Here is a 25,117-nt window from a genome sequence, read left to right as displayed (position 1 = left end):
GTCTTTTAATTTCATGGCTGCAGTCACCATCTGCAGTGATTTTGGAGCCCAAAAAAATAAAGTCTGACACTGTTTCTACTGTTTCCCCATCTATTTCCCATGAAGTCATGGGACCGGATGCCATAATCTTCGTTTTCTGAATGTTGAGCTTTAAGCCAACTTTTTCACTCTCTACTTTCACTTTCATCAAGAGGCTTTTTAGCTCCTCTTCACTTTCTGCCATAAGGGTGGTGTCATCTGCATATCTGAGGTTATTGATATTTCTCCTGGCAATCTTGATCCCAGCTTGTGCTTCTTCCAGTCCAGCGTTTCTCATGATGTACTCTGCATATAAGTTAAATAAGCAGGGTGACAATATACAGCCTTGATGTACTTCTTTTCCTATTTGGAACCAGTCTGTTGTTCCATGTCCAGTTCTAACTGTTGCTTCCTGACCTGCATACAGATTTCTCAACGGACAGGTCAGTTGGTCTGGTATTCCCATGTCTTTCAGAATTTTCCACAGTTTATTGTGATCTACACAGTCAAAGGCTTTGGCATAGTCAATAAACATAAATAAATGATAAGAACTAGAATTGAATGTCCTATGTTGTTAATAAAGCTTTGGAACTTAGCATTTTTTCCAACAACAATGAATGAAACTAAACTATTGATTTCAGGGACCTGCGTGTGACTGTCATTGTCTAAAACAGACATTATAATGTAGTGAGAGATGAGTTCTAGAAAAATATTTTGTTCCCTCCTTTTTAATGAATCATTAGCAATTGATATTCTTTCCAAATATCAATCTTTTTAGTGCCCCTAAGGCCAGTGTTTCATGAAATAAATTTATACCATTCCTCCAACTTACATCTACAAATGTTCAAATTCGACTCTAAAACATTTCTCCGCAGAGACAGTATCTCTGCCTATAAAAGTTTATAAGGAAAGACTAACCAAATAGAACCAAAACAACTAGAGTGGAATTGAATCATAAACACATGTAACTTATACAATTTCAATTGTATAAGTTGAAAAGAAACAGTGCCAAAGATTCTGTCAGCCAATTTGTATGGCCTGGCTAGAACATCAAATAGGAAATGTTAATCTACTCTGCCCTCAAGAGCACAAAGGTCCAAGTATTGATACATCTCTGAATATGAGCAGCTAGCCTTGTTCAGGGTGCTTGTAGGATTTAAAGATGCACATTTTCACATAGTATAACTCTTGAAAGAAAGCCAACTACTTCTGACACTCAACCAAAGAAATGCTGAAAGGAAAACTGGCTATGTTGAACTTACTGAGACATAGCATATTGATTTCCAATTTACTCCTAAAAGTAATTTTAACTATATGTGTTTTTTTTCTTTCTGCTGACTTTTGGAATCCAACCTATGGTCTTTTCTATAGATAAATAATATCATGCAATTCCTTTCACTGCTAACAAAAACAAGTGCTTTTCATAGTGAATGATATTGCAAAGAAAAGGAACCTAATTTCTATCCCTGACATGGCTAACAGAATTAATTGAGCCAGACCAAAAAAAAAAAAAAGATAAAATCACTTATGTAAATGTAATAATTATAATTATTACTGTTTGCTTTTTTAAATAAAAATTTCATGTCAATGTATTCAATATATCTTAGCTACTAAACTAATACAGGCTTACTAAACCATACTTACAAAGTATAGTTGAGTGACTGACTGTAAACCAAACTTCCCATCAGATCCTTATACCTTGGGGAGAATTCATCTTGGTCAACAAATGGTTAACAATGAAACACTCTGAGCCTTGCTGAATGGTTCAAACTAGACAGATGTTCTGGGAAGCCAGATAATGACAACCAAGTAAATTGGGAAGCCAGTCATGCACTGTTTTGGGATTTTTCTGTCCCTGTTTTCGTTTTTTCTGTTTAAGGAATGAGAGCCTCTCTAGTGGAATTCTCCACTGGTTTACATTAGTCCTCTTAACACAACTACAGCATATATTTTCTGCCTGACAATTCAAACCATCAAAGACTAAACATTTATTTCTGTTTATTTCTTTACCATCTCATGAACTAATAGGTATTTTTTTTCTCTGTTTTGATGTACTTTGCATATTTGCATTTAGGTTTTAACTCATTATTAACACATTAGGTACCTTTATTGACTTCCTTTATGATACACATTTAATGTTGATAAAAAACAATAATAATACAGTACATAAATAATGCAAGGGGTTCCAAAGCTTGTATATAGCTGAAGAGAGAACCAGAATTATGCCCCACAAGCCATCTTCACTATAAAATAAGCATAATCATCCAGGATTTTAGATCCATGTCCTCACTTTTCATTTCCTTCTCTAGTGTTGATTTCCCATTAGGATGGTTAACTTTATCTACTCTTTCTAGGGAAAGACTACTCCCACAATTAGGAATATGCTCTGAGCCTCAGTGACTTCCATCTATGGCTCAGCAGTAATGGATCCGTCTGGGTGCAGGAGATGCAGGCTTGATCCCTGGGTTGGGAAGATCACCTGGCGAAGAAAATAACAACCCAAGTATTCTTGGGAGTCCGCCAGGCTCCAGACCATGGGGTTGCAAGAGTCTGACATGACTTAACAACTAAACCACCACCACCACCTGATCCTCAGCAAGCCCAACTAAACAATCAGACCCTAGATCACTCTCCAAAATCTGAGTCACAATACTGGCAATATAACAGGAGGTAACATTGTGTTCAGTTCAGTCGCTCAGTCGTGTCCAACTCTTTGTGACCCCATGAATTGCAGCACACCAGGCCTCCCTGTCCATCACCAACTCCCGGAATTCACTCAGACTCACGTCCATCGAGTCAGTGATGCCATCCAGCTATCTCATCCTCTGTCGTCCCCTTCTCCTCCTGCCCCCAATCCCTCCCAGCATCAGAGTCTTTTCCAATGAGTCACCTCTTCGCATGAGGTGGCCAAAGTACTGGAGCTTCAGCTTTAGCATCATTCCTTCCAAAGAAATCCCAGGGCTGATCTCCTTTAGGATGGACTGGTTGGATCTCCTTGCAATCCAAGGGACCCTCAAGAGTCTTCTCCAACACCACAGTTCAAAAGCATCAATTCTTCGGCACTCAGCCTTCTTCACAGTCCAACTCTCACATCCATACATGACCACAGGAAAAACCATAGCCTTGATTAGATGGACCTTAGTCGGCAAAGTAATGTCTCTGCTTTTGAATATGCTGTCTAGGGCGGTCATAACTTTTCTTCCAAGGAGTGGAGACCATCGAAAGCCCCATCTAGGTGCAGCTGTACTAAGCTCAGTCCAGTTCCTTTACAGTGTCTCTGCAGGGCCTGACTTCACCCATGCTCACCATTTCATATTTTTAATAAATAATAAACATTTCCTCCCACCCTCTGACTTAGAGTTGATATTATTGCAAAGTCAGTAGGAAAGAACTTGAGATTGTGATCAGAACACTTACAACTCTACATATATACACACATATTTGTGCACACATGTGTGCCCAGTCCCTCAGTCACATCCAACTCCTTTTCACAACCCAATGGACTATAGTCCACCAGACTCCTCTGTCCGTAGAATTTTCCAGGCAAGAATACTAGAATGGGTTGTCATTTCTTTCTTCGGGGGATATTGCTGACCCAGGAATTGAAGCTGTGCATTTTGCATCTCCTACACTGACAGGCAAATTCTTTACCACTGTGCCAACTGAGAAGCCCTGATACAGATGTTATATTTAGGAACATCAAAAAGAGCTTGGTTGAGTCATTTACCTTCATTACTTCCCATAACTACTACATATGCTTTTCCTCATGTATTCTGTCTAGCAAATGAGACTAATCAGTTGCTCAAACTCACTCTTTGAGAGTCATTTTTGACGACTCCTTTTCCTTCTCACCTATATCTAATTCATTTCCAAGTCTTATAAATCCAGATCTAAAGAAAAAAAAAATCCAGATCTAACCTTGTGATGGTTACTTTCATATATTAATTTGACTGGGTCATGAGGTGCCCTTTTGTTGGTCAAACATTCTTGAAGTCTCTATGAGAATTTTTTTGGATCCAGTTAGCATTTAAATCAATAGAATGAGTAAAGCAGATTACCCTCTCTTATGTGGGTGGGCCTCATCCAATCAGCTGAAAGCCCGAATAAAACAAAAGGGCCAACCCTCCTACAAACAAGAGAGAATTCCTCTTGCCTGATGGCCTTTAAATTGGGACATCAGCTTTTTCTTTCTGACTTCAAATGCTAACTGAAACATCGGCTCTTCCTGGATGCCCCAGAATGCCAGCCTTCAAACTGGGTTAAATCACTGGCTATCCAGATTCTCAGTTCTTCAGGCTTGCACCAGAACTAAACCATCAGTCCTCCTGGGTCTCCAGATTGCCAACTCGTTCTGCAGCTCTTGAGACTTGCCAGCCTCCCTAATTATGTAATCCAAATTCCTAATAATAAGTATCTCTCCTCCCCCATATATATATACACAGTTGCTTCTGTTTCTCTGGAGAACCCTAAGAAAGCTGCTAAAAGTCTTCATCTCTCTGACTACTGAAATAGTCTCTTCAGCCTCCTGAGTTGTTTTTCAACATCTTCTCTGAGCTCATTCCAATCCTACATGCTTGCTATAAATACATAAATAATGTGTATATATATATATATATAATGTGGACCCTATCTGATATCATAAAATCAAAGCAGGGAAAATCAATCTAACAACCTCCATTTATCCATGATATAATTATGTCTGTAAGGTTTATTTCTGTTTGTGACACATATATCTTGCTTGTAGGTTTCAATAACTATCTCACCATACGGATTATCCTCAAATAGCTAGTAGAAAAGAAACAGGTTCTAAAATTTGTTTAGTATTCTGCTTGCAAAATGTAGAAATAACCCTCACAAGTGCTTACTATTTATGTAAGACAGAAAAGGGAGTAATTCAGAAGAATACAGGGTTTTCCCATCACCAAATCCCGCATAAAAAGCTCTATTCTATTTCCACTTTTAAAAATGATTCACTTCATCACTACATCTCTCATTGGGAAATAATTCCAAAATGAACTGATCTTTTCTTAGCATTACCATAAAATATTATTCCTCACTTTAACAAAACTAGTAGCCCCACTGCAATTTTCTCTACCACAGTCACTTGCAGGCTATACTCTTCAGAACTATATCGAGAGTTGCCTTGGGCAGGAACATTTGCCTCTTTTTTGTTAACAGTTTTACCCCTTTAACAATATTTTAAAATAATCAAAGGCTTAATTTCTCCAATTGCTTCTTCAGTATTACTTTGGCACAGATTTGGGAATTAACTGAGGTGGAAATCAATATTCTCCATGAAGTGACTGCCCCGAGAAGGTGTCCACAATAAAAATAAATAGGTGTCCTGAGCACAAAGTATTTTTTCCCATAGGTAAACTACTTGAGGGGGGAAAAAAAACCTTAATGCCTCAAGAATTTAATATATCCTGTGGTGAATTCATGTTGATGTATGGCAAAACCAACACAATATTGTAAAGTAATTAGCCTCCAATTAAAATAAATAAATTTATAATTCAAAAAAGAATTTATTTTGTTTTAAATAAAGAAGAATACAATTATTTATTTCTTGGTAAAATAGCTACATTGAGCAAAAAATTTTTTTCTTTTCCTGCTAAACATAGAAAATTGAAAAATTAATGCAAGCTGGAACTAGGCTGATCATGAAAAAAGTGTAAATTAAAAATGTACATTAATTTTAAAATATATCTGACCATATCAATTATAAAAGACTGCAAATATAAGGGAGAGAAAAAGAACAGTGAAAATTAGTCGGCTCGTTCATTTGGAACCCTTCAATAAAAAGCTCTCTATCTTCTTTGGACTGTCACCCCCGTGAGGGAAGGAACTGTGACATTTTACATTAATCTCTGCATAGCATTTGCCTCTTTACTGAGCCTGTGACAGTACTTCATAATAAAAAAATTTCAGATTTTTAAATGGAACCGTTTTCATTAAATAAGAAACTAACAAGATGTGTTTGCCATCCTGGTTGTCTTGGAACATTAACTATTTCATTTCAGATGTCATCCCTTTGCTCGCTAAATTTACTTCTCACTCAGACTTAAGTTAAAAAGTGATCTCAAATTTAATAACAACTTTATAATTTAGTTTTTAATTGTTTCCAGTGATTTACTTTTAAATGACCAAAAACTCTGACACAGTAGCTTATTAGCTGCAAAAAAAAAAAAAAAATGTTGTGGGTTAAATCAAATACAACCTTCGATTAAACATCAAATGTAAAGTCAAACAGGATTTCCCCATGTTTATTATATAAGAAGCTCTGAAATATACACAATAATGAGACAGGAATCGTTAGTATTATAGAGATGAAAAGAACCTTCAAAAGTAGGGTTTTACAATAAAAAGAGCACTTGAAATTTACTGCATATTAAATTTTGCCACTTTTAGATATTATTTTACTTTCTTATGAGCCTCAGGGAAACATAATAGAGAGGAAGATACTAAATGAAATCTTTCAATATTGTGGATAGAAAACTTCTGGTTGTACCCATGCCCATTCACACATTTAGCAAGTATTCACTGATCACTATCTGGAGCTAATCACTGTGAAACCCAGCAGGACCGTGTGGGCAAAGCCTTCTGTTTCCTGTTGCTTGTTTGCAGGAAATGTCTTTCAGCCTCCTAGAGCTTCCCAGAGTTCCAAACGGCAAATTCAAATAGTTACTAATTAGAAGAGGGAGAGAATGCAGTAAGAAAAAATAGTGCAGCATTGGACCTGGGCCTACACCTCCATAGAGCACGTGCATAACAATCTGATACACATCTCTTGAGTTCTTCTGCAGGAACTAGGGTCCCCATCCAGGTGGAGGATAACTTCAGGCTGAGCACAAGCATGGGGAGCCAAGACTGGTTGGAACCAGGTTAATGGTTGAGACTTCTGGACCACCCTGTTAACTCAGTTCAGTTCAGTTCAGTTCACTTGTTCAGTTGTGTCTGACTCTTTGTGACCCCATGGACTGCAGCACACCAGGCTTCCCTGCCCATCACCAACTCCCGGAGCTTGCTCAACCTCATGTCCATCCCTTTTAACTCACTACCAACCAAATGCAAGAGGGTTACACACCTTGAAGCCCTCCCCTGAAAATTCTACTTATGAAAACTTCTTCCCTGAAATTCATTGGGGAGTTCAGGTCTTTTGAGCAGGAACCATCCATTTTCCTTGCATGGCCCTGGCAATAAACCTTTCTCACTCTAAACTTCAATGTTTTGGTTTGTTTGGCCTCGCTGTGTGTTGCACACACAAACTTGGGTTCAACAATCATGCTAAAGCAACATATCCCCACCAAAATTAGGCCTGTTAAGAAACCTTCTGTATGGGGTGATTCCTGCCTGATATTACCCATTCAGAAAAATATTAACCAAAAGAGTCAACCAGGACGCATACATAAACATATTTAGGAATTTTCTTATTCATGAAATCAGAAATTATAACAATTTCCCACTAGGAAAGAAAGATAAAAATCCCAGATCATAATTTCTAAGATTTAAAGTTAGATAAATCTTCTGGAGTAGACTTGTGGTAGATAAGCATAGTAAGTCAGAAGAAATGCACTCTACATAAGGGTCTAAGAATTTGTTAGGTCTGTTTCAATACATTGCATGGTTCATTGTGTGGAAGCTTTCCTAGGCTACTCCATCTCAGCATAATGATTATTCTGAGCATGGAAATAGAAACTAAAAAGATGATAGCCATGTAACCCAAACTTGAAGAATCAATGAGTCCTGGCCAAGGGTGTACCCCAAGAACAGAAGACAAGCAATCAGCTGATTGAGCATCTCAATGAGCATCTCTAACACCAGAAGTACATAGAAATGGAAACACTGGCAGTGATGGAGATGTTAGGTAGTTAGAACAGGAAAAGGGAGTCCAGAAAGACGGTGGCTAAAAGACAAGAAAGGGAAAAGCCTGTGAAAATAGAACAAAGAAAAGTCTGAGGACTGGTGTGAGGACCTCAGGTAGAACAAACAGCACTCCTGGCTAGTGCAATGTACAAAGGGCAGGCCCGGGGGGAGGAAAATACATATAAAAGGAGGAGCCAAAGGGCCAGGGGTCTCTCTCTCTCTTCTTCACGTCTTTTGGGTTGGCATGCCCTCGTCCCTCGAGGATGTATTTTCCTTTATTTTCTAAATAAAACTGAGCTGTAACATGGACCTGTAACACTGATCTGTCTGAGAGCTGAGACACGGTCTGTCTGAGGGCTTTAATGTCTGTCACTTCAAATTTTTGTTGTGATGAGACAGGACTGAGGAAATTACACACTCCCCTGACAGAGGCATCAAATATTTCTTCCTCTATATTAATTTCTGGAGGTTTTGGATAAGCTTAAAAAATATAGGTCATTCAAGAGGGTGGGAAATGAATCGAGAGAACAACAAACACACTAAGGCATGCAGAGTTTGGAGCATAATCTGAAAAATTAAAGAGACTTAGCTTTCATTTCACCCTCTTCTGCTCAATATTTCTGGACACTATTTGTCACTCTTCTTCCCTTCTCAGTTTACCTTAACTAAGACAGAACTCAGAACACACTGTGCATTCAATCCCAAGCCCCTTTGCTGTGCTCCTTCTTTTGCCTGAAAGGCTCTAGGCAAAGCCTTTCTAAGCCATGTGGGTGGGGTTAGATGTCCTTCTTTTATGTCTCTATATCAAGCATGTATTTACAGGACACAATTTATCCAGGTAACATCCTCTATATACTTCCATTTCCTCACCAGTAAAATAAAGATGATAATAGCATATACCCCCACAGGGTTGTTTTGGTGATTAAATAAGGTGGTATATGTAAAACCACTTATAACAATACCTGAAACAAACTACTAGGGGAGGGGGGCATTTACTTGTGGAACTAAGCCCAATAGAGGGGGAAAAAGTAAGTTGGAAAGGGGTTTAATAGATTTGATGAAAAAATAAAAATCAGGAGGTTAAAAGTTTGAATGATTTTGGGGAGTAAATATAACAGGTAAACCCAAAGGATAAAAGAAGCTATGATTATAAGACGAGGTATTATAGTTTAAGATGTCAGAGACTCAAAAGTTTATACAAGGATATGATCTAATATATAGCCATATGAAGGGGAGTTGAAACTTGCATTTTTCAGAATCTGTGGGCACTGTGCTTAGAATTTTCCATGTGTCATTGCACTTAATTATCTGACTATTTTTATAAATGAAGAAATCAAGGATGAATAAAGTTATATGACTTGTCCAACCTTGCACGGATAGTCAGTAACAGAGCTAGAATGTAAACTCTGACTTATTTAACTCTGAAGCATATATGCTTTCCACTATAACACACCAAGTACATAATGTAAGAAAGTGGGGAAGGAAGGATGGGTCAAAGTTATTAGATTTGACTAAGTGAAAGATATCTGAGACTAAGCCATGGATGGGGGACACAAAGACATTCAAGTCATTCACCTAATGGCTGAACTTGAATGGAAAAGGCTCTTAATTAATTCCATACTCACTGAAAAGTATAGAGAAATGATGATAAGAAACAAGAGAAGTGATAATAAATAGCGACTGGGTAGCCCATGGTGAATTCTGCTGCAGGTTGGTGCCATGATAAGTAAGAAAGTATATTACTGTGATGTATCATGAATTTTCTTATAAAATAATATGGTAGATACTGGAATGCTGAGGTAGCAGACACTCTGCCCGTCATTCACATTAGAAAGCAGAGAGACAAGTTCTGGGCTACTGTGGATCTGTGGCTTATACAGTCCCGACTTGTACCCAACAAGAGGGCAAGGGAGCCACTGGGGACCAGCATCCAGTCAGTTTTATCCTCAGTCTTGTGAATATCCTGTATACTCTTTGCTTGCCAGTTTGGTGGTAGGCCATATTGAAAGCAACCTTAAACTAAGGTCAAGTCATTCTATAGTCTTAAAGTTTGTAACAATTGCTGAGGTCTGGAAGCTCAGGATAGGGGACAGAATAGCCAAACATTATGGGCTTCAGAGAAAGGAATTCTTACACAATAAAACAATAGATTCTGTGGATTTAGTGGTAAAGGGTAAGGTGAATGAATGCCCACTGACACAACGGAGACTCATACATTCAGAGGGTGGGTACATGAGCAGACTTCACTGCAAACAGTGGCATGAGAGAGCTAGCTTTTGGTTAATGGAAAAGGCTGAGAAAGGTGTCTTTAAGGTGTTCAAGTTTGTTTTCAAAGTGATGTGTATCTAGAGAATAATAGGAAGGGTTTTGAGATGAATAACAAAGGGAGGATAAGTATAGAGGAACAAAGAATAAAGTAGGATAATACTATTGTCAGTGAGCATGGGTGACCCTGGGGGCTGGGATTTTGTAATGTTACCACAGACGGCGGGGAATGAAAAACAGTGTTATTACATTATTTCAGGTTTTTCCCTGTATCTATGATATAATGCAAATATAGCCTTCCAGCTGAGTATAATTCCTATCTCACAATGAGAGTAAACCTTTCCCCATCATAACAGACCTGGTCAGGTAAAGTGGCAATACCAGTACATGTTTTGGGATACTGAGATAATCATTTAATTCCCTAAAATGAAAGCATTGGTTTAAATATCAAAGATCATATAATCTCACAAATATGTCAATTTTCTTGATAAATAATAATATCTACTGTAACTCATTCAAATTTCTTTTGAATCAATCATATGTTTTTCCATTCTAATATATACTGGCATAACAAATTTCATAGGCATCAAAAAACCTTAAAGTAGAGAAGAACTGTACAAAAAAGATCACGACCCAGATAATTACAATGATGTGATCACTCACACTCACCTAGAGCCAGACATCCTGGAATGAGAAACCAAGTGGGCCTTAGGAAGCATCACTATGAACAAAGCTAGTGGAGGGGATGGAATTCCAGTTGAGCTATCTCAAATCCTGAAAGATGATGCTGTGAAAGTGCTACACTCAATATGTCAGCAAATTTGGAAAACTCAGCAGTGGCCACAGGACTGGAAAAGGTCAGTTTTCATTCCAATCCCCAAGAACAGTAATGCCAAAGAAGGCTCAAACTACTGCACAATTGCACTCATCTCACATGCTAGTAAAGTAATGCTCAAAATTCTCCAAGCCAGGCTTCAGCAATACGTGAACTGTGAACTTCCAGATGTTGAAGCTGGTCTTAGACAAGGCAGAGGAACCAGAGATCAAATTGCCAACTTCCACTGGATCATCAAAAAAGCAAAAGAATTCTAGAAAAACATCTATTTCTGCTTTATTGACTATGCCAAAGACTTTGACTGTGTTGACTGTGTGGATCACAACAAACTGTGTAAAATTCTGAAAGAGATGGGAATACCAGACCACCTGACTTGCCTCTTGAGAAACCTGTATGCAGGTCAGGAAGCCACAGTTAGAACTGGACATGAAACAACAGACTGGTTCCAAATAGGAAAAGGAGAACTTGCTCAAATTAAGGCCCATCAAGTCAGTGATGCCATCCAAACATCTCATCCACTATCGTCCCCTTCTCCTCCTGTCTTCAATCTTTCCCAGCATCAGGGTCTTTTCCATTGAGTCAGTTTGTCACATCAGGTGGCCAAAGAATTAGAACTTCAGCTTCAGCATCAGTCCTTCCAATGAATATTCAGGACTGATTTCCTTTAATATTGACTGGTTTGATCTCCTTGCTGTCCAAGAGACTCTCAAGAGTCTTCTCCAACACCACAGTTTAAAAACAATAATTCTTTGGTGCTCAGCTTTCTTTAGAGTCCAAGTCTCACATCCATACATGAAACCTGAAAAAACGATAGCTTTGACTAGACTGAACTCTGTCGCCAAAGTAATGTCTCCACTTTTTAATATGCTGTCCAGCTTGGTCATAGCTATTCTTCCAAGGAGCAAGTATCTTTTAATTTCATGGCTGCCAACACCATCTGCGGTGATTTTGGAGCCCAAGAAAATAAAGTCTGTCACTGTTTCATTTGTTTCCTCATTTATTTGTCATGAAGTGACAGTATTGGATCCCATGATCTTTGTTTGTTGAATGTTGAATTTTAAGCCGGTTTTTTCACTCTCCTCTTTCACTTTCAAGAGGCTCTTTAGTTCTTCTTTGCTTTCTGCCATAAGGGTGGTGTCATCGGCATATCTGAGGTTATTAATATTTCTCCCTGCAATCTTGTTGGAGAAAGATTATGCTTCAGCTTATGCTTCATCCAGTCCAGCATTTTGCATGATGTATTCTACATAAAAGTTAAATAAGCAGGGTGACAATATATAGCCTTGATGTACTTCTTTTCCAAGTTTGAACCAGTCCATTGTTCCATGTCTGGTTCTGTTGCCTTTTGGCCTGCATACAGATTTCTCAGGAGGCAGGTAAGGTGGTCTGGTATTCCCATCTCTTGAAGAATTTTCCACAGTTTGTTGTGACCACACGGTCAAAGGCTTTAGCAAAGATAATGAAGCAGAAGTAGATGTTTTTCTGGAATGCTCTTGCTTTTTCTATGATCCAACGGAATTGACAATTTGATCTCTGGTTCCTCTGCCTTTTCTAAACCCAGTTTGAACATCTGGAAGTGCTTGGTCATGTACTATTGAAGCCTAGCTTGGCAAATTTTGAGCATTACTTTGCTAGTGTGTGAGATGAGTGCAATTCTGCAGTAGTTTGAACATTCTTTGTATTGCCTTTCTTTGTGATTGGAATGAAAACTGACCTTTTCCAGTATTGTGACCACTGCTGAGTTTTCCAAATTTGCTGGTATATTTAGTGCTGCCCCTTCACCACATCATCCTTTAGGATTTGAAATAGCTCAACTGGAATTCCATCACCTCCACTAGCTTTGTTTGTACTGATGCTTCCTAAGGCCAACATGACTTTGCACTCCAGGATGTCTGGCTCTAGGTGAGTGATCATACCATTGTGGTCATTCTGTGTCATTAAGATCTTTTTTGTATAGTTCTTCTGTGTATTCTTGGCACTTCTTAATATCTTCTGCTTCTGTTATGTCCCTACCATTTGTAATCTTTATTGTGCCCATCTTTGCATGAAATGTTCCTTTGGTATCTCTGATTTTCCTAAAGAGATCTCTAGTCTTTCCCATTCTATTGTCTTCTTCTATTTCTTTGCATTGATCACTTAGGTAGGCTTTCTTATTTCTCCTTGCTATACTTTGGAACTCTGCATTCAGATGGGTATATATTTCTTTTTCTCCTTTACCTTTCCCTTCTCTTCTTTTCTCAGCTATTTGTAAGGTCTCCTCAGACAACCATTTTGCCTTTTTGCATTTCTTTTTCTTAGGGATGATTTTGATCACTGCCTCCTGTACAATGTTACGAACCTCTGTCCATAGTTCTTCTGGCACTCTATCAAATCTAATCCCTTGAATCTATTTGTCACTTCCCACTGAATAATCATAAGGTATTTAATTTAGGTCATACCTGAATGGTCTAGGGGTTTTCCTTACTTTCTTCAATTTAAGTCTGAATTTTGCAATAAGGAGTTCATGATCTGAACCACAGTCAGCTCCTGGTCTTATATTTGCTGACTGTAAAGAGCTTCTCCATCTTTGGCTGCACAGGACATAATCAATCTGATTTTGGTATTGACCATCTAGTGATGTCCTCTTGTAGAGTCTTCTCCAGTGTTGCTGGAAGAGGTTGTTTGCTATGATCAGTGGGTTCTCTTGGCAAAACTCTGTTAGCCTTTGCCCTGCTTCATTTTGAATTCCAAGGCCAAACTTGCCTGTTACTCCAGATAAAGTGACATAGGGTTCCTCTAACCATACTGAAGGTTTTTAAGTAAGAAACTTGAATCTGTAAACCCAGCAGAGGAAATCTTTCTAGAGAGAGAATATTGAGGGAAATCTTATCAGAGAGAAAGACTAAAAGACAAACTATCTGAATTTGGAACTAAATACCAAATGACTGGAATGACATGTGTTACCCTCCAAAAGAAGAGAGAGTATTTATTGAGTATACATTCAGTTTTGATGAAGTGGTAAGGGGCTAGCATTGGAACTGGGCAAGGAGTGACATCAAACAAACCTCCAACATTGTGGTAGTAACATTCTGGCCATTATGTCTTACTTCCTTTACTAGATAGCTGTGGTTGCATATCACAGACTGAATGAGAAGAGGTAGTAGGACAAATCTTAAAAGTTCAGAAAGAAAACACCAGGCCAACAGCCCACAGCAGTGACAACAACAGAAAGGCATGAATGGCATTTGGTAAGGATCACCCTAGGAGTGTCAAGACAGGGTCTAAAGGTAGGTAAAAAAGTCTCTTAGCCATTGTGACCAAAGTTTGTATACTGTTCTCAAACTTGGTATATTGGATTTGACATAAGAAAACAATTTTGTTGCCTTTGCTGTATTTAAATTTTTAAAAAAGTATATGGATTGTTCTTACACAGTTTTACAATCAGATTGATCCTCTCTAACATGCATCAGAAAGTGAAGAGGAACTAAAAAGCCTCTTGATGAAAGTGAAAAAGGAGAGTGAAAAAGCTGGCTTAAAGCTCAACATTCAGAAAACAAAGATCATGGCATCTGGTCCCATCACTTCATGGGAAATAGGTGGGAAAACAGTGGAAACAGTGTCAGACCTTATTTTGGGGGGCTCCAAAATCACTGCAGATAGTGATTGCAGCCTTGAAATTAAAAGACGCTTACTCCTTGGAAGGAAAGTTATGACCAACCTAGATAGCATATTCAAAGACAGAGACATTACTTTGCCAACAAAGCTCTATCTAGTCAAGGCTATGGTTTTTCAAGTGGTCATGTATGGATGTGAGAGTTGGACTGTGAAGAAAGCTGAGGGCCAAAGAATTGATGTTTTTGAACTGTGGTGTTGGAGGAGACTCTTGAGAGTCCCTTGGACTGCAAGGAGGTCCAACCAGTCCATCCTAGAGGAGATCAGTCCTGGGTATTCATTGGAAGGACTGATGCTGAAGCTGAAACTCCAATGCTTTGGCCACTTAATGCAAAGAGTTGACTCATTGGAAAAGACCCTGATGCTGGGAGGTATTGGGGGCAGGAGGAGAAGGGGACGACAGAGGATGAGATGGCTGGATGGTATCACTGACTCGATGGACGTGAGTCTGGGTAAACTCCGGGAGTTGGTGACGGACAGGGAGGCCTGGCATGCTGTGATTCATGGGGTCGCAAAGAGTCAGACACGAATGAGCAACTGAACTAAACATGCTTCAAGTTTATTAATTTCATTAATCTCACAAATTTTATTAGTCGTCACACTTTAGGCATGATTTTTCATACAACTACTTATTTTCTTACAAGCTTCTCAATTTTTTACTAGGGGCACAAGATAGTGTTAAGAAATTCCTGCTCCTACATGCAAGCAGGTTTTATTTTTATAACAAATCCTAGCATAAAATCCATCTGACTCTAACCAACCCAAAATTCTGTCTTACTCTCACAGTCAGTTTTGAAGTGATATACATTATACATCTTTTCTCTATTTATAATATTTATTTGTTACAACTACTGAACAGAATGAAGCAGCAGAAATCTTGACGTTGTATAGGCTTGGTAAGAGCAACTGCAGAGGGACACATGTGTTTAATTAAATTCCTTTTCAGAAAAAAAAAAGGAAAAGTTTAAACAGTATTATTCTGTGTCCCACGTTTACCCTGCAATTGAGTGGTTAGAGATCTATTAAAGAGAACAATTTGTATGAGTAATCATGACATGCATCACTATATTTATTTATTTATTTATATAAGTAGATATTAATATAACTCCAGATCCTTCTCCAAGGGATCTTGCCATCCCAGAGACTGAACCCAGGTCTCCCGCATTGCAGGTAGATTCTTTACCATCTGAGTCACCAGGGAAGCTCTCCTAAGGTTCATGCTTAGTCATAAAATTACACCTTTTCTCTGGATATGTAATATTCTAGGCATGGTCATTTGCTTAAAAAATAGGCAAATGAACTTTTATAACAGGAAGAAATTTCAAAATTCAGATTATTTACTTTTCCCCCTTCAGATGCACCTCTCAGAAAAAACACTGACATATGTGTATATCTGTGTGTGATTGTGTATTTTAAAGTTCGTGAAATCTATGGTAAAAGAGTTAAAGTCCATAAGAAGTCTTAGAATTAATAAGGATTCATAGCTAGGAAACACAGACCCAAATCCCATTAGCTAACATACACACTCACACACACACAGAGGCAGCAGTGGATTTTTCAGCAACAAAGAACAACGTTAGTGGGTATTAGAAACAAACTTTCCCAGGATGTGACAGAAATATTTCATATTTGTAAATGATAGTTTTTTTATCATAATTTGTTATAAACTAAAATGACTCATAGATCCTAGTCTTCTGAAAAAGAATCGAAACTTTGCTGTCTGTACCTATAGCTTACATAAACTGGTATATTAGATACTCCTCAATCAGCCTTAACATTTATTTCTTTTCTCCTCTTTAGAAAGAGTGGATATTAACTGCCCGACACAATGTCTGACATAGTACACATACATGCTTTTAAATGATAGGTATTCATAGTAAATATTATTTTCTCTCATCCCCCACTGAAGAAAATATTCCTTCAAATCAAAGGGTTCAAATGTCAACTGCCAACTTCTTAAATGATCTTCCCAGGGTTGAGCATCTAACTCAAATTAGGTCATCATAAATGTATCAAATACAGAAAAAAATTAGCTACCTTATTTACTCTGTTGCGTATGTTGTTCTGTCAATTAGTATCCATGTGTTTTCTATTCTGGGATATTCTAGAGATTTTACAGAAATTCAATTTCCTAAGTTGTTTATCGGTAGGGATAGAGTGGAAAGCACACTTTTAAATGACTTTTCTTAGGAGCCAAAGATAGACATTTCAGCTGCTTTGATATATTTATCTGATACATATGTACTTACTGTAAATATGAAATAATAAAATTATGCTGATACAGATTTTTCAGGTATACTAATAAGCTGGAGTATGAAAATAAAGGATATAAATTTACATGATTTTTAAGTTTTATATTATGGCTCTTCACAATATTTCAGATTCTAATTCAGTCCAAACTATAATAAATGTAAAAGCCTATGAAACTCTTACTTTAGTGGATGCTGAAATAAGAGGATAGAGAATGTTGTAATCATTATGTTTATAAAACATTACAGTACAGAACTTTAAAGATCAGGAAAGAAAGGTATTCTTACACTTTTGTCCCCAAATTTTTTCAACTCAAAGGGAAATCTCTGAAAATGTATTTATTTTTCCTAATGAATATTATGGGATTTCTAAGCCTACATTAGACACTCAAGACTTTGATAAGTTTACAGAGTGCTTTAACTCTTTGAACAATTTTTTAGAAGCTTCCAAGTGAGAATATATTAGAATAACTCTGACTAAATAGATACAGCAGAAAGGATGGAATGTTTTATTCCTTATCTTTGAAAACCATCCTCATTTCTGGCATATTATACAACATGTATCTACACCTGTTCAAACTGCTATTGTAAGTAGCCATAAAAAGAGAAAGTCTTAAAACTGGTAATTTCCCACTTCTCTACAAGATAGTTAAATTCTCCTTTTGAGTGCTGCTGCTGCTGCTAAGTCACTTCAGTCATGTCTGACTCTGTGACCACAGAGATGGCAGCCCACCAGGCTCCCCAGTCCCTGGGATTCTCCAGGCAAGAACACTGGAGTGGGTTGCCATTTCCTTCTCCAATGCAGGAAAGGAAGTTGCTCAGTCTCTCAGTGGACTGTAGCCTACCAGGCTCCTCCGTCCATGGGATCTTAAAGGCAAGAGTACTGGAGTGGGTTGCCATTGCCTTCTCCACTCTTATTGAGTACTTTGGTTAATAATACATTTTAGGATTTAAACTCATCTAAAAATTTAGACAAATTGTAAATATTTCTTTTTATTCTGTTTTAAGATCAGAATGGGCTACATTAGTAGTCCACTCTAGCATACCAAGAAATTATTCCATTTATACTAGTTATTATATTAAACTGACATATTAATAAATTATTTGAATTTAACCCAGATCTCTATATATAATAGAATTCAAAATAACTTTTAAAAATAAAAAGAACCCTCAGCCCAAATATTCAGTAAAAGGACAAGTACAAATTTTATAAAAGTTTAACTACAAAGTATGAAAAGAAAACACATTTTGTTTCTGACGTCAATGTAGTCCAATAAAAAGCACTCTGATATTTATGAAAATACCATAACAAAACCCTTTTTGGTAATAAAAACTACATATCCTAAGAGTGAGTTAAGTCTTATCTGATTTTATATTCCATGTTAACAGGGAACATCTTGTTTTTTCCTTTATGAAAGGCCACAGGAGCAGCATGCATGAACAATGTTTTCTATTTCTGTGGAATCATTGTTATATATGACATTTCATCTTTAGGCCTACTTAGTTGTATGAAGTGTTGACCATATGTCAAGAAAGATATAACATAGAAAGAAAAATAAAATGATATCATTCATGAAAGGAGATCAAGAGTTAAGAAAGTGGAAAAGGAATCCTGCTTTCAAGCAGCTTAAAATGTAACATCACTTCAATGTAAGGCATGCTCCCTTGCCATCTCAAAGAGAATATTTGGTGATCAGAGAAAAGAATGCAAACTACTTAATTTTTTGTAGTCAGCTCTGTCATTTAACCATAGTCTAATAAGTCAACTCTGGACATTACTGCAAAAGAATTTCTAAAATGCACATCAGGTACATCATGTGATAACACAGGCTTAAGAGGAATGTTGCTAGGCTTAATTACTATTTGCAAAAGCACCCTAAGGCTTTTACAAACAAATGCAATATAATGACAAAATATTTCTATTCTATCATCTCCCCAGCCAAAGCAAGTTTTGGCCTCCCAGTACTGCTGGCTGCAAAATAAAGCTGACATCATGCTTCTAAGTCCAATTGGCAGACCAGCTGTGCTATTATCCCCAGAGAGTGGTCATGTACAGTAATACCCACATTATATGTCCATGACCAAGCCAAAATTGCCCCCTTGGAACACAGTTCAGCCTCTGAGAGTGTAGAGCTGAGAAGACCTGCTGAGTTCAGCTGATCAGTCATGGTGAGGGACATTTTAGTCTGATAATGGCCCTAAATTACAGATACCAACTTGGTGCCTGAGACTCAGGGCAAAAGCAGCTGTTTTCTTTCTGTGTGAACATCCACCAAAAATATGAATGCAGCTGCCTTAGTCTTAATTTTTCTTCTCTATTTTTATGGGATATTTGAGGTCATGACTATAAATACAGATAAAATTTATATAAAACATCAAATTAAGTGAAAAGCATTTTATATATTCTAAAACACATTTACACATTTTCTTATTTATAGATTTTAGAGACATATGAAACCCAGGCCCCAAGCCAATTGGTGATTTAATGAAGAACTGCATAGCTGTGTATTTTCAAGTAAAAAATATACCAAAAATGATAAGAGGCTGGTAACTCAGTGTATTACTTATAGCAATAGCTTGGTACAAATTTTCCATATAATTGATTTATGAAAAAAGCCTATATTCTGCAAAGGAAAGATTTATCTTCTTATGTAAAGTTAATCTTTACAAACATTTTAAAAATGTTTCTATATCAGGAGGAAAATATCATTTATTAGGGCTTTGTAAATATATATAGAAAGAAAAAGATTATAAGAGGGAGAAAGAAAGAAAATAATTCCATAATCCCTTTGCTCAGATAACGGCTTGTTTTTAACAGTAGAATATGGTCATGGTCTCCTCTCCCCCACAGCTCTCTGTCCTGATAGATAATTAGTTTTTAATAGTTTCCTGAGTTTCTGTCCATAAAAAGAATGCTTTATGCATGCTGCTGCTGCTGCTAAGTCGCTTCAGTCGTGTCTGACTCTGTGTGACCCCATAGACAGCACCCTACCAGGCTCCCCTTCCCTGGGATTCTCCAGGCAAGAACACTGGAGTGGGTTGCCATTTCCTTCTCCCTGTTCTATGCATATATCAGCATATGTGTGTGTCTGTGTGTGTATATATATATACATATATATATATATATGTCAAGTAAGAAAGAGAAATTATATACAGCCACTTTTTCTGTTACAAACAGTGAAATTCTTGGGTCAAAAGGTACACTCATTTTATTTCACTAGACACACTAAACATATTTTGCAAAGCAAAAATTCATTTCTTATAAAATTAATCTTTATATAAATCAGGGAAAACAAAATATTTGGTAAACAAAAAGAAAATAATTTAATATTCATTTGATACCACTGTTAAATGGATGAAAAAGGAAAGGGATATTCTACAAGGAAGTATACTGAATGTCCTACTTCCTTCCCCAGATTCCTTTAACTTTGAAAAACTGGGCCTCTAGAGCTCACCTATACATCTCTCCTAATTCTGAAATCAATCTTCTTCCCCTAATTGGAGAAAGCATGGGAAGTCAAACATATTGAATATCCAACTTTTCATCTTGGTTCCATCCTGAACATTTACCTTAGCTTTAAAAAAAAAAAAAAACACAGCGGGGGCCCTTTGTGTTTTATCTTTGTAACTAAATCTTTGATCCTAAGACTTGGTTCATAACTGTCTGGTGTCCCGGTTCCTATAATAGATTAACCTTCCTTAAGAATTTCCAAGAACTGGAGTCTTGATAGTGAATCCCAGATCCCATGGATGGCTTCCTGCCATCTGTCCTCCGTGACATTCCCTGCAAATGTATTAAGAACTCTTCCATCTGTTGTCTATCTCTAGACTTTCTTGGCAATAATATCACGACCTATTGTTATGGCCAGTTGCTTCAGTCTTCCCAAGCACAGACCACATTTCCCATGACTGACCTCTAAATTCTTGTTAGCAATAAAATGAGCTTTGGCAAGACAGAAATCAATTTGGGACTTCTACTATAATATTTTATAAATTCACCTCTTAGTAATTCAGTTCCTTTTTGCAACTTGAATACTTCAAAGACATATTTATGCCTTTAGACTACTGGCTGGAGTACCATTTAGTTAATTACCACTGTGGCAGAATAAACTGTAGCCCGTAGCAGCAAATAACAAAAGCACTCATAACATGCCAAATTGCTCCTTCAGAGAAAATTACCATCAGGAAAACTGGAGTGATCAAATTAAAAAAATAAAAATGTTTAATGTGCCTATATTGATGCTGGAGAGGAAGATGAAAGTCTACATTTCTGAATGAAAATTCAGGTATCCAAATGGCATTTTCTCATCCTAGTCTGAGATTGTCAGCTATTTCATCTGTTATTGATGCCTTCCTCAGACCACTTTCTCCCAAATCTACTTGCCAAGAATTATCCATTGTTCTTCTGCTCCTCCCCATTCCTTAGGTCAAGCCTTGTATATCGGAAGGTCAAAACTACCCAGTATTGAGAGTTACAGAAACTTGTGTTTGCTGTGTATTTTTATCTCCCTCTGGTGTCTCCAAGATTTCGTGCCAATACCCTGATATCCTTGGCTCTTCCATACCTGTATCTGGATGTTTCTGAATCCACACTTCCAGTTGATGTTCAGGTCCCGAGGGAGGAAGGAAGAGAAATTGTACCCTGACCTGCTTGTCTTCCCTATAGCTCTTTTCTTCCCACTATCCTTCAGGTGAAAAAGAATATGTTTTTCTTGTACTTTCCCTTCTCAGGTAATTGGAACTTCCTCGTGATAAGCCAAACGCAGGTCTAGGGCTTTCCCTTTCCTCTATAACCTATCCTCCTTTGTCTCAATTCAGTTAACTCAACATAGTTGTTTGTTGGGATGGAGGGAAAGGGGTGGGAGGAGGAGGGAGAAAAGAAGCTTATGCTTAGTAAGATGGGAATTAAATTGGGAGTATTTTTAATAGTATACCAATCATAAATGGATTTACTATTATTCACCATAAATATACTTACTATTAGGGCTTCCCTCATAGCTCAGTCAGTAAAGAATGTGCCTGCAATGCAGGAGAGCCAGGTTCGATTCCTGGGTTGGGAAGGTCCTCTGGAGAAAAAAATGGCAACCCACTCCAGTATTCTCGCCTGAAATATCCCATGGACAGAAGAGCCTGGCAGGCTACACCACCGCCACACTTACTATTATCCTAATTTAACACTAACATGAAAAAGTCACCAGATATTTAAAAAAAAAAATGTTATTGTTTACTCAGAAAATACCTCGAATTTATTTGCAGTTCTTGATTCTTAACATACTGAGGATATATTCTACCTTTAGGGTTTGGAAAATGCCACATCAAAGATATTTTGGGGGGGGGGAGGGGGGTGGGGGGTGACCTCTTCCTAATATATGTCAAGTGTCATCAGATGTTCCAAATTTGAATTATTGACTATTGTACTGAATCATCTTCTGGATCCATGAGTTGCACCTGTCTCTTACCTTACATACATTAATGCTTGCTTGGAAGCTGCACTGAAATAAAGTTGAAATAACTTGAATCAAAAGCATTAGATGAAGAACTGCTGCTGCTGCTGCTGCTGCTGCTGCTAAATCACTTCAGTAGAGTCCGACTCTGTGCAACCCCATAGACGGCAGCCCACCAGGGTCCCCTGTCCCTGGGATTCTCCAGGCAAGAACACTGGAGTGGGTTGCCATTTCCTTCTCCAATGCATGAAACTGAAAAGCGAAACAGGTCTTAATAAAAGCAAACCGTTAATTATTCTCCTCTGTATTAAGTGCATAACCCTCTGTGAATTGCAATGTTTTTCTTTTTTTAAATACAGTTGATAACCTACAGGCATATAGGAATTTCTAAGTGATCCAGGGGAATCTAGTTATTATAGTAGTGAAATAGTCTATGGCTACAGTAGCAAGGCAGGGTCCACCTCTCCAGCCTTTGTCCCTGGGCTGTATAACATTATCAAGCCATATACCATATGAACAAAATATCCTATTTCCAGTGAGAGACTTTATTTTGGGGGGGCTCCAAAATCACGGCAGTCACTGATGGTGACTGCAGACAAGAAATTAAAAGATGCTTGCTCCTTGGAAGAAAAGCTACAACCAACCTAGACAGCATATTTAAAAGCAGAGACACTACTTTGCCAACAAAGGTCCGTCTAGTCAAGGCTATGTTTTTTCCAGTAGTCATGTCCATACATGTGAGAGTTGGACTATAAAGAAAGCTGAGTGCTGAAGAATTGATTCTTTGGAACTGTGGTGTTAGAGAAAACTCTTGAGAGTCCCTTGGACAGCAAGGAGATCCAACCAGTCTATCCTAAAGGAAATCAGTCCTGAATATTCTTTGGAAGAACTGATGCTGAAACTGAAACTCCAATACTTTGGCCACCTGATGCGAAGAACTGACTCCTTGGAAAAGACCCTGAGGCTGGAAAAGATTGAAGGCAGTAGGAAGAGGGGACGACAGAAGATGAGATGTTTGGATGGCATTACTGACTCAGTGGACATGAGTTTGAGCAAGTTCCAGGAGCTGGTGATGCACAGGGAAGCCTGGCATGCTGCAGTCCATGGAGTCACAAAGAGATGGACATGACTGAGTGACTGAATGGAACTGAATGAGAGGAAAAAGGTTTTTAACTCTCTGCTAGATGTCAATAGTGAGTTTTTCCTCTGAATATAATTCTTTGGAGATCAAAAACAAGATTCAAGTGATAATGAAATCTTTGGTGCTAATTTTCTGATCTAATGAAGAATATTTTGTGTCTATCTACCTATCTCTGAGAAAATAGCAAAGAGATACAACAAAAACCACACTCACATTCTCTTTGCTTTGACAATATAGATGAACAGCGAGACAAAAATATACTGACAACTCTGCCCATGAGTACCATAGCCACATAGGCTACAGCATTTACATAAATCTTCTCAGAGAATAAACAAAAGTATTCAACTGGATTAGCTGGTAACCATTTAGGACTCCTGAATTATGTAATTCCTTAGAATGGCAAGCACAGAATTTGTGGGATTTCAAAGAAATGTGTTTACATGGATCAGACTTTCCTGGGCTTTTGCCAGCTCAATCTAGGTCACATCCCCAAATTTTAAACAAAATATTTTATATTCAGAAAATGCTAGAAATATGTATACTATAATTTTTACATGTCTCATCTCTTATTGCATTGAAATATTTCTTCTTGCCAAATTCTAAAATCTATATACAAATCATTACTTGTTCAAATTGCAATTTGCAGTCCGTTAAACTAAAACAGCTTCCCTGGTGGCTCAGATGGTAAAGCATCTGCCTACAATGCGGGAGACCCAGGTTCGATCCCTGGGTTGGGAAGATCTAGAGAAGGAAATGGAAACCCACTCCAGTATTCTTGCCTGGAGAATCGCACGGATGGAGCAGTATGGTAGGCTACAGTCCATGGGGTTGCAGAGTTGGACATGACTGACCGAGCTTCACAAACTAAAACAATCTAAATAGAGTGAATGCAGCACTGAAAGGCAACAGAAGCTGGGAATCTGAGACCCTGGATTCTAGAGCAGATCACTGAGTGACCTTGGATAGTTATTTAACCTCTCTGTGCCTCAGTCTTCTCACCTGGAAACCTGAGATAGTAACAGTACCTAGCTCACAGAATGGTTAGAAGGATTAAATGACATGTATGGGGAAACAGTAGAAACAGTGTCAGACTTTATTTTGGGGGGCTCCAAAATCACTGCAGATGGTGACTGCAGCCATGAAATTAAAAGACGCTTACTCCTTGGAAGGAAAGTTATGACCAACCTAGATAGCATATTCAAAAGCAGGGACATTACTTTGCCGACTAAGGTCCGTCTAGTCAAGGCTATGGTTTTTCCAGTGGTCATGTATGGATGTGAGAGTTGGACTGGAAGAAGGCTGAGCGCCGAAGAATTGATGTTTTTGAACTGTGGTGTTGGAGAAGACTCTTGAGAGTCCCTTGGACTGCAAGGAGATCCAACCAGTCCATTCTGAAGGAGATCAGCCCTGGGACTTCTTTGGAAGGAATGATGCTAAAGCTAAAACTCCAGTACTTTGGCCACCTCATGCGAAGAGTTGACTCATTGGAAAAGACTCTGATGCTGGGAGGGATTGGGGGCAGGAGGAGAAGGAGACAACAGAGGATGAGATGGCTGGATGGCATCACTGACTCGATGGACATGAGTCTGAATGAACTCTGGGAGTTGGTGATGGGCAGGGAGGCCCGGCATGCTGCGATTCATGGGGTTGC

At 38.1% G+C, this 25,117-nt stretch overlaps 1 protein-coding gene and 1 non-coding gene across 2 annotated transcripts in view; one reads left to right on the top strand and one right to left on the bottom strand.

Moving 5' to 3' along the window:
- Positions 1 to 25,117, bottom strand: part of CTNNA3 (catenin alpha 3) — a 1,791,870-nt gene that overhangs the window by 1,287,545 nt on the left and 479,208 nt on the right. The window lies entirely within an intron of this gene.
- TRNAC-ACA (transfer RNA cysteine (anticodon ACA)) lies at positions 24,133 to 24,204 on the top strand. Its single transcript has one exon. It is a non-coding gene; the product is annotated as a tRNA-Cys (tRNA).

Source organism: Capricornis sumatraensis, chromosome 10 (genome assembly GCF_032405125.1).
Source record: "Capricornis sumatraensis isolate serow.1 chromosome 10, serow.2, whole genome shotgun sequence".
Taxonomy (NCBI): Eukaryota; Metazoa; Chordata; class Mammalia; order Artiodactyla; family Bovidae; genus Capricornis; species Capricornis sumatraensis.
This window is presented reverse-complemented; position numbering and strand designations above follow the sequence as displayed.